The following is an 8,080-nucleotide window of genomic DNA, read 5'->3' on the forward strand; positions in this document are numbered from 1 at the left end:
AGAAATGAATTTGAGCTTTGAAAAGAAAATCCATTGTAATCTCATCAACCTTCAGGTCAGAACTCAGGCAAACTTTGCAAGCAGTGAACAACTATACTCTGCCAGGTTAGATATAAGTCTTGGCTTGACATACGAGGCCATTACACAAAACTCACAGTGAAATAGGTTCTCATTTAACCAAAACAACTAAATGGGTTAGGGTACAGGCGACTGGGAGGTAAATTATAAATTTATGGTGGTTTTGTCACCGCTTTTATTGCATTGGGCTACACTGCAGCACCAGACCTGTAAACCAAGTCTGACAAGCTCCCATGTAGAGCAGAAAGAGGCAGAATTAGCCACTTATCATCACTTCTTCACTGCCTGGAACCCTCTGGATCACACAGAGTTAAACATGGAGGAACTCAATATAGAGATGAGCCTTGTGGCAGCTAAGTAAAGTGGGCAACAATGTGTGCTGTGAGACATTTAATGATCTGAACAAAATGGAGCCTTGAAGGCAACAGTACAACTGGAATTGAAATTGAAGCATCACATTGTTACACTGTGTAAAGTTAAATGGGCTACATTTAAAAGGCATTAATCTTGTCAACCTTTCTTAGGCCTTTATGCTGGAACCAATTCACCTAATCACACACATACTCATATTCATAAATTGGTAGGCAACTTGAGGTCAAGTGCTTTTCCCAGGCCAGCTGAAATCATACCCCTACAATCTCCCCACTCCAAGACAACTACTGTGCCACATTTTTTGCCAGTATCTTAAAAAATACTTTAAAGTAGCAATTCTGTTGTCAATTGGTAGTAAAAGTTTAAATGACACAAATGCATGTTTAAAAAACAATTTAAACAGCAAATTAACTGACTTTAAAACTCTGATCAATGTTTTTTACATTCAAGATTTGGAGCATATCACCACATACAGGAGAACGGAGAGCTGCTCTCTAATAAGATCGATGATTTTTAGATATTGTTCAGGTTGGGATTTTCTGTATAAAAAAGCTTTTTTAGCTCATATTGAAACCTATTATAGAGGCAACTGTAAATGAAAACTAAACCAGTCATGGTGCAGCTTGGCTTTTGTAAAAGTACAAACCAAACCCTTTGTTAGACTCAGCTTTTTAATTCTCTTGTTTACAAAAAAATAAAAAAAATTGCATGGAAACAACTTAGAGGTGATTGTAATTTTCATTAGGTTAACACAAGACAGTATTTAACTACATTTGTGTAAAATTAAGACTTCTTCATTTAAATCACCTAGAAAAAAAGGGAACAGTTGCTATTTGCTAAGAGTCACATAAATAACATAAAAGAGGATGATAAATGTCTAACTGAGATAACAAACATACACTATATTGCCAAAAGTATTTGCTCACCCATCCAAATTATTGGAATCAGGTGTTCCAATCACTTCCATGGCCACAGGTGTATAAATTCAAGCACCTAGGCATGCAGACTGTTTTTACAAACATTTGTGAAAGAATGGGTCGCTCTCAGGAGCTCAGTGAATTCCAGCGTGGAACTGTGATAGGATGCCACCTGTGCAACAAATCCAGTCGTGAAATTTCCTCGCTCCTAAATATTCCACAGTCAACTGTCAGCTGTATTATAAGAAAATGGAAGTGTTTGGGAACGACAGCAACTCAGCCACGAAGTGGTAGGCCACGTAAACTGACGGAGCGGGGTCAGCGGATGCTGACGCGCATAGTGCGAAGAGGTCGCCAACTTTCTGCAGAGTCAATCACTACAGACCTCCAAACTTCATGTGGCCTTCAGATTAGCTCAAGAACAGTGCGCAGAGAGCTTCATGGAATGGGTTTCCATGGTCGAGCAGCTGCATCCAAGCCATACATCACCAAGTGCAATGCAAAGCGTCGGATGCGGTGGTGTAAAGCACGCCGCCACTGGACTCTAGAGCAGTGGAGACGCGTTCTCTGGAGTGACGAATCGCGCTTCTCCATCTGGCAATCTGATGGACGGGTCTGGGTTTGGCGGTTGCCAGGAGAACGGTACTTGTCTGACTGCATTGTGCCAAGTGTAAAGTTTGGTGGAGGGGGGATTATGGTGTGGGGTTGTTTTTCAGGAGCTGGGCTTGGCCCCTTAGTTCCAGTGAAAGGAACTCTGAATGCTTCAGCATACCAAGACATTTTGGACAATTCCATGCTCCCAACTTTGTGGGAACAGTTTGGAGCTGGCCCCTTCCTCTTCCAACATGACTGTGCACCAGTGCACAAAGCAAGGTCCATAAAGACATGGATGACAGAGTCTGGTGTGGATGAACTTGACTGGCCTGCACAGAGTCCTGACCTCAACCCGATAGAACACCTTTGGGATGAATTAGAGCGGAGACTGAGAGCCAGGCCTTCTCGTCCAACATCAGTGTGCGACCTCACAAATGCGCTTCTGGAAGAATGGTCAAAAATTCCCATAAACACACTCCTAAACCTTGTGGACAGCCTTCCCAGAAGAGTTGAAGCTGTTCTAGCTGCAAAGGGTGGACCGACGTCATATTGAACCCTATGGATTAGGAACGGGATGTCACTTAAGCTCATATGTGAGTCAAGGCAGGTGAGCAAATACTTTTGGCAATATAGTGTATATAATATAACACATTCACATGTGGTCAACTATGATGTATTTTCTTATTGTGAATTTTTTTGATAAATAAATGTAGTTAGAGGGACTTGTATGTAGTTATTTTTGTGTTTTGATCAAATTCAAGAAAACATTTTTAACTTTTGGGACAATATGGTCTGATAAAGAGTACATTTATATACATGTTTAAGCCAGAATTATTAAAAAATGTAAGTTTAGCCTGTAGGGTTTTGAATTCGCTTGCAAATTAAAGGAATTCTTGTGGTATTTGTGAGTTCACAAATAAAGAAGAATCCATCTTATACCACTTCAGCTTAAATCATTCGAGCCCGAACACGTACAGTACTGGTTAGCCAATGACGTTGCAGTATCCTAGTTTAAAACAGGATATATACAGTGGGTGAAATAAGTAGTGAACACTTCACCATTTTTCTCACTAAATATATTTCTACAAGTGCTATTGACATGACATTTTCACCAGATGTTGGTAACAATCCATGCAATTTACGCATACAATGAAATTAAACCATAGATGTCCAGAAATTAAGTTGAGGGAGCAACAAGATAAGGGACAAGATAAGGTTAAAGTTGTAGATTTCATAAGAAAAAGAAACAAGTTGAATGCCTGAGTTTGTACCTGGGAAGCAGACTAAACCAAGGTAGACCATGATCTGTTTCGCCTGACCAATGGAGAAATTTGATTGCAATGTCATGAATCTGTCAGGAAGAGGGACATGGTGGCAAAATAAAACACAGCAGCTTTCAGAAAAGATCCCTGACAATTACCTCTCTCTGGCCACACCCAGTTATAGTTTTCTATCTAGTGGGAAAGTAATTGTTTAATTACTGTGGTAAAACTAATGTTAGTTGCCAACTATCTCTATATGAATTCCAAAAACATACTAGGTGTTTAAACTTTTGATTCATATGACTTTATTTAAATGCTAACACGGGAAACTCATTGTCCTTATATTTTGGTCTGCATTAATTTTTTTTTACCAAAAAATACAATTAAATCAGATGTTCGTAAAGACACAAGATTGATGTCGAGACAGTTAAGGTTGATACTAAAAAGTTTTAAAGCTATAAGGTTATACATCTTACAAAATTGCATCATGATTGAAATAAGATAGGACTCAAAATAAAAAGTTTGCCACTATATAAAGTAACCAAGCACCCTGAAATAAGGCAATGTGGGAAAGATTCATGAGCAGAAAGGGAGAAAAAGCTGAACCTATGACTACTGAAATACAGGATTAGTATGATTCAAAATAATTCCAGCTTATCAGTGCAACACAGAAACTAAAAGGTTACCCCATGACCTGGGAATTAATGTTAGACATTGGCAGCACAGAGATCAAGTCGGGGATAAAGAATTTATTATTTTTTGCAGATTTCCAGGACTTTATATAATCTCTGTGGTGGGATGTTTAACCTGCTTTCATACATATATTCTACCAGTTTACACAATCAAATAAATGTTTACAAGGGTGGTTTTCCTTTTAACCTTATAGAAGATTGGTTATTGCTGAGAGGGAGATTGGAAAGTGCCAATAAAATAATAATTTACAGACTTTTAGACTATCCAATTTATTTGTGTGCAATTCTGGTCCTCTGAAGTAAGTGTCCTTCATATTTTATGTTTCCTTGTTGTCACTTGTCCACCTATGGTTTACCTTTTGTGAACACAGAGCTGGGAACAACCACCTGCCCAACTTCTCCAGTAAATTAGTTTAACATTTTCTTTTTTGGATAAGTTTATTTAGGCATGAAATAAGCTCAGATGCAAAGCATTATACATTTGAATCAATTCTAGGCATAACTATTTAAAACATATTTTTTTTACTTTTTTACTTTGCCGCTGGGAGCTTGTTATTTCCGTATGTCTAGACACATCCAGGACCGATAGAAGGTCAGACTCCTGTCTATGTTCACCTATGGAGCATCACAGTCATACACTGAGCTTGAGATGAACCCCATGTGCAGCTGGCCCAACACTTGGTTGAATTTTTCCAGTCTGGCTACCTTTAGGACAGCAAAAAGAGCATCCTCTGCTCGGTGTCTGCGTAAGGTGCACTTTTTGCTGGGAAATACCTTCTCCATAAAAGTACAAAACTAAGTGAAAACTCTTTTTGATGTATCATTTTCAGTATATTTGGAGTCAAAGCTAGCCTAATGTGGCGGGAGCGGTGTGATAAGATTTGGGTAACTTCAATTTAGAAACACCAGGTAAGAAAAGATTTAATAGATTTTAATGACTCCGCTTAAAATGTTACCATTAATGCACACAGACCCGCTACAGATGAGGCTTGAGACAATCTCACCATTCAACTCTTTTATTATACAACTTTTAGTTTAATTCAAAAAGACTAAATTAAAACCTCACATTTAAAAATTTTTTCAAGCGTAACTCTGTGAGGAGTGAAATTCAGGGTAGGGTACAAAAAAGAAAAAAAATAAACACAGCAAACAGAACTAGGCAAAGCAAAAGAAAATCATGCACCAAACCAGAAGAGGAACCACCACCCAGAAGTCCACCACCAACACCACGAGCTGACCGTTCCTGTAAAAAAAACAACATTCAGAGTACAATTCCCATAATACAGTTCAGTCCACAATTTAACAGCAGTATAGTCCAGAATTAAGGCCCATCCTGGGAGGAACCGATCCGCTGTGGCGGACGTCACTCACGCAGCACCAAAAGAGTAAGTCCGAGCTGATCGCCAATCAGCCACGCTGGACGAGTGTTAGAAGTCACAGCTTTATGCCGGCCGGGGCGGCAGGTATGAAGCCAGCAACAGGACGGCAGATAGGCAGCTGACAGATAACCCAGCTGACAGGCGAACAACGCAGGCGAACAGTCGGCTCAGGACAAACAGCAGCGGCTATCAGAAATAAATATTAGAAACAGAATCTAAAAGCATGCAAAAACTAGCACTGTGCTTACCACTGAGCTCTTTAAGTAGTGCCTCTTACAGGGAGGAAAGCGTGGGAAGCTTGTACTGGCAGTCCGAAGGACGATTGGTCCACAATCAGTATGCCGTTAAGCGCATTGTTTAAGTGCATGCATTCATTTGCAGCTGTTATACAAAAAATGAAAATAAATCAAAATTAATAAACTTGCTCGAGAGAGAAGAAGCCTGCCTTACCTGGCGTGCAGCACCAACAAACGCAGAGGTCTGAACCGGAAGGAGAACAATGCAATGTCAACCCGGTGAGGGAGGGCCCCTTATATACACAGGCAACCAGCGAGCGCCACAACCAATTAGAATTAGGCACCCGTGTGGTGCGTTCAAAGCCCACCAGGGCATACTGCCACATTCCACCCCCCCAAACTGCATCGACGCCCCGGCAATGATCCAACTTAACACCAAGGTCGAAATACAGCAGACATGGTACTAGATGAAGGCATCTCTCTTACTACGGGTCTTGGAAGATGATGGAGATTATGATGCTGGCCAGCAGTTGATCGTGCTGATCTGCGCACAGTAACCTCGCTGGGACCAGACTCTGCCACCGGTACCACTGCTAATGAGGTAGGTTGATTCAAGGTCATACCAGGAGGAGCCACAGCAGGTCCTGAAGCCCCAGGGACAGCGCTAGAAACCACAGCTGGTCCAGCATCAGAAACCACAGCGGCAGGTGAGGCAGGTGGTACCTGCTCCTGAGGCCAAGGCCTCAAGAACAAATCACCCTCCAGAGACAGCTCGTCCTCTGAAATGGAGTGATACTCAGAAGATGCACCCTCAACAGGAACTGAATTGGGTGCATTAGCACCAATCAGGACCTTCAGCAAAGAGCGGTGTACCCTCCTTACCCTGGTCTGGTCATGAACTGGTGCCACTGAATACACTACACCACCCTCCCTTGGGACTTGGACAACTACATGCGTCACTGAACTCCACAAATCCTGAAATTTCTGACGACCTTTGCTCCCCAAGTTTCGGATCAACACAAACTGGCCCTCCTTAAGAGGAGCTTCTTTTATGTTTCTATCATGATTAGCCTTTCTGCGTCCAGCAGAAGTCTTCAACTTTTCTCTAGCACCCTCAAATGCTATTTGCAAGCGAGTCTGATGTTCTTTGACCCACTCATGAACAGTTCCCTGAACTGGGTTTTCAACTCTTCCCAACAAAAAGTCAACTGGAAGACGTGGTTCTTGACCAAATATTAAGAAAAATGGTGACTCACCAGTTGATTGATGAGGGGTGGTATTATATGCATAAAGCAAATGGGGTAAACAAACGCTCCAGTCTCGTTTCCGGGACGTGGGCAAGGTTCTCAACAGGTTGTGAAGCGTCCTATTAAAACGTTCACATTGGCCATTACCAGCTGGATGGTAAGGTGTGGTACGAGATTTAACAATCCCATACAGACCACACAGCTGCTGGATCAGAGTGCTTTCAAAGTTGCGGCCCTGGTCTGAATGGATGCGTGCTGGTACTCCAAATTTTGCAAACCATTCAGTGACCAGGACCTGCGCTACAGTGGAGGCGCGCTGATCCCTAGTTGGGACAGCCAACGTATATTTGGAAAACACATCAGTCATCACCAATACATTTTCTATACCAGATGGAGTTGGCTCTAACAAAGTAAAATCGATTGCCAAAATTTCATTTGGTTTTGATGCAAGCAAATGGCCCATAAAGCCACGAGCAGGTGGCTGGTTATCCTTAGCAACCTGACACCGCTTGCAGGTTTTACACCAATCTGCAACCTCCTGTGACATACCTGGCCAATAACAGCGAGACCGTAGCAAAGCCAAGGTTCTTTCCACTCCCTGATGCCCATGTTCCTGATGGACCTGGGTCATGATATCCTTGGTGAGGGACTTTGGCAGGAGAAGTTGGTGCACTTCCCCACCACCATCTGGACGGAACACTCGCCGATACATTAGCCCATCCAACTCAGTCAGGCGATCCCACTGATTTAGCAATGCAAGAGCCGATTGTGAAAGCCCTTGCCGCTCAGTCCGATTTGGCCGCTCTTTTCTCTGCCAAAAGACAAGAACTTCTTGAAGGACCGGGTCAGCCTGCTGGAGGACATAGAGATCACCAGGGGCAAGAGCAGGAAAGACAGTTACCGAGGACTGGATGGTTTGCGTTTGCTCACTCTGCACAGCTAGCTGTAATGGCTGAGGCACAAGAGTACCTGAAACCAAAGAAGTCACTTCCGATGGAGCCGGCCACGGCCTACGAGACAGAGCATCAGCATTTTGATTGGATTTAGCAGGTCGATACTTTAACTCAAAGTTAAAGGAAGCAAGCTGGGCTGCCCAGCGCTGCTCCACTGCTCCAAGCTTAGCCGAATCCAAGTGGCTCAGAGGATTATTGTCTGTATAAACAATACATCTGTGGCCCAACAGATAATCTCTAAATTTTTCTGTCATTGCCCATTTCAGGCCCAACAGCTCCAGTTTCATCGAGCTGTAATTTGACATATTCCGCTCACTAGGTCTTAACCCGCGGCTAGCAAAAGCGATGGG

At 42.5% G+C, this 8,080-nt stretch overlaps 1 long non-coding RNA gene across 1 annotated transcript; it reads right to left on the reverse strand.

Annotated features, from left to right (window-relative positions):
• Nucleotides 1-4,951: 4,951 nt before the first annotated feature.
• LOC119776491 lies at nt 4,952-5,897 on the reverse strand. The gene is made up of 3 exons (XR_005279786.1): nt 5,745-5,897; nt 5,543-5,675; nt 4,952-5,158 (listed from the first exon to the last, which is right to left on the reverse strand). It is a non-coding gene; the product is annotated as an uncharacterized LOC119776491 (long non-coding RNA).
• Between the last annotated feature and the right edge of the window lie 2,183 nt (nt 5,898-8,080).

Source organism: Cyprinodon tularosa, unplaced genomic scaffold (genome assembly GCF_016077235.1).
Source record: "Cyprinodon tularosa strain WSP-4 unplaced genomic scaffold, ASM1607723v1 ctg939, whole genome shotgun sequence".
NCBI classification, from domain to species: Eukaryota; Metazoa; Chordata; class Actinopteri; order Cyprinodontiformes; family Cyprinodontidae; genus Cyprinodon; species Cyprinodon tularosa.